Consider the following 2,500-nt stretch of genomic DNA (forward strand, 5'->3'; position numbering starts at 1 on the left):
TTAGGAATTTGTATTTTCGAAAAAAAAAAAAAAAAAAATCCCTCTAGAAGTTGAATGATTTCTTTGTGAAATGCATAATGAATCTGTAATATAATGTATATTTAATTTATTGGTGTTATAACAGATTTAATATCCATCAGATTATGTAAGGTTATCATTTACATAAATTTGACATAAAGCAATTTCCCAAATGAAGATAAATTACTTATTTCGTGTGCAATTTGTTGCAGTGCAAAGTCTGATCAGCACAATGTTGGGGTTCTTAATTTGAAATCTTGGCTGAAAAGGAAGGTTTCCCTTTTTATTTTTTATGTTGGCAGATGTTTTGAGATGAAAGTGGTCTTTTTCCTGCTCAGGATTATGTGACATTTGTACTGTACTTTTTAAAAATAACAGCTTCCTTAATGTGAATATATCCTACTTCTCTGGTCTTTGCGTTTTGAATTAAAGCCGCTTTCTGTAAGGTAACAGGAGATTTAGTTATCTTGTGTGCGTGTGTGTGTTTGTGTGTGATTTTTTTTTTCTTTGTTTGTTCAATATCACCCGTGTGTTTAGATTCAAAGAACTGGAATGAATGCTTACAAAATCAACCTGTCATTGCTCATTGTTGCTATATTACCATACCTTCATGTTATCCTTGTAAGAATTATAATTTTGACTTTAGTGAGACATCAGTTGATATATTTACCAGGTCTGGTGTTTTTATCGGAAAGCAGGGTGCGTGGTTCCTTAACAAGCAGTGGTTTCAAGCGTGTCAATGTCCATTATTTTAAGGCCAGTGATGATGCGTCTGTTCATCCATGATATATTGGTTAACTGAGGTCTAGTCAGTTCACAGTAAGAGAAAACACTTGTTCGTAAAGTCGGTTTAAGTGCAAGGTTAGGCAGCCTTTAAAGATGTATAGTCTTTCGGGGATTTCATCACATTCAACAAAGCAGAAACAGAATTCATGCGTAATCAATCAAGGGATTACGTATGTAGTCATTCAATATTCATATACGTGATATCCCAATTTTCTACTATTTAACTAAAGTAGCTAAAGTAAAATCACAAATGAAGTATGGAAATTCGATTTGTACTAAATCATTCTATCATTCTAATGCGGACGTTTCAGCACGTCGCTACTGGCCTCCCGGCGCGCGGGCCGAAAATGTAGCACGTGCCAGGACGTCACCCGGGTCCGGGGCTTTTTTCGACCACGTGTCAGCACGTCAACCGGCGCGAATGGGTTAAAGATGTTATGATTTTTAGAAGTGATCATTTTCCATGAAGGAGATTTTCTAAATAATCCTGATTTTTGGAATGCAATTCTTCCTCTTACAACGCATCACTAAACAAAGCCAAAATGATCCGTTTGATAATGCAAAATGTATATTTTAATAAAACTGGATTTATTTGTGTTCTTTCTTTATCATCTTAATGTTTTTTTGTAAGGGCCTTATTTTTTTTTTTAAATAATGCTATTAGTGATGTTTGGAATTTTACTGATGTCTGTCTAATAAACAGTCACTGGAGTCGATGAAAGTTGGTAAATTTTATTTCCATTGTAAAACTTTTATACATGAGCTTCTTAACTGTAGCACTATTTCTACCTTCCTATTCCAAGTTTCTAGAATGATTGACACAATTAGATAAGAGCTAAACTATACCAGGAAAAATAAACTTTGTTTTTGAGTTGTTTTTTGCATGTTCTCATAAATTGTGTGTGTTTGTACGTAATATATATCATATATATATTAAAATTTGAAATGTTAGCAACCATGTTTTATTTTATAGCTCTTTCACCAGATGTATTATGGTTTTTGAGGCAGTACGTTTGAGAAGTGTGTGACTTCATTTTTCATGTGGACTTATTTTAGCACAACTGTTTCTTGTGTAAAAATACAGGAAAATAAATGATTGTATGGAATTATTAATCCCCTGGATGTGATGAACAATGTTGCAGATGTCATTTTGCGCTTTTTATTTTATTTCATTTTTAATATTATAGCATGCAAGTGTGGGGGAAAAGGAATTGAATTGATTATATAGGATTGATTTTTTAATAAATAAAAATGTGATAATAATGTGTTTCTTTATTACCCATTAAGAGAAATTTGCAAATTTTTACTGGATTCTGTCTTTACATACAATATGCTTAATCTTTAAAATTACTAACAAATTATTCTAATGCTCAATTGAAAGTTGAATGATATTAATGCTTATTTGCTTATTTTATGCAATAATGCTGACTGCATTTAATACTGGTTCTGGTAAGAGTTCAGCAAATAGAATCAGTAATTGATGACCAGTAAATATAATAAATAAGCTGAGTATTCCATCATGGAGCTCTTTCAGTCTGAATGTAGCTGTGTTTGGCCTTTGTTAAGATTACTCATATGAGTCTTCTTACGTACATACTAAAACAGGATAACTACGTATATACCTCTCTGAGTTGCACTTAAATAATAAAAATAAACTGAAAACTATCAATGCTAAATTTTGTTATATAATGTGAAC

At 32.0% G+C, this 2,500-nt stretch overlaps 2 protein-coding genes across 2 annotated transcripts in view; one reads left to right on the plus strand and one right to left on the minus strand.

Annotated features, from left to right (window-relative positions):
• Nucleotides 1–613, plus strand: part of LOC122254676 (vesicular integral-membrane protein VIP36) — a 13,738-nt gene extending 13,125 nt beyond the window's left edge. The window contains exon 7 of the mRNA XM_043018479.2: nucleotides 1–613. This exon is cut by the window's left edge and continues 620 nt beyond it. The gene's annotated coding sequence lies outside the window, so the exon portion shown is untranslated.
• Nucleotides 614–1,272: 659 nt separating this feature from the next.
• The window catches only part of LOC122254660 (peroxisome biogenesis factor 2), a 3,049-nt gene continuing 1,821 nt past the window's right edge, over nucleotides 1,273–2,500 (minus strand). The window contains exon 1 of the mRNA XM_086546117.1: nucleotides 1,273–2,500. This exon is cut by the window's right edge and continues 1,821 nt beyond it. The gene's annotated coding sequence lies outside the window, so the exon portion shown is untranslated.

The sequence above is a fragment of the Penaeus japonicus genome, unplaced genomic scaffold (genome assembly GCF_977035675.1).
Source record: "Penaeus japonicus unplaced genomic scaffold, GWHDUDI00000001_assembly GWHDUDI00000017, whole genome shotgun sequence".
Lineage (NCBI taxonomy): Eukaryota > Metazoa > Arthropoda > Malacostraca > Decapoda > Penaeidae > Penaeus > Penaeus japonicus.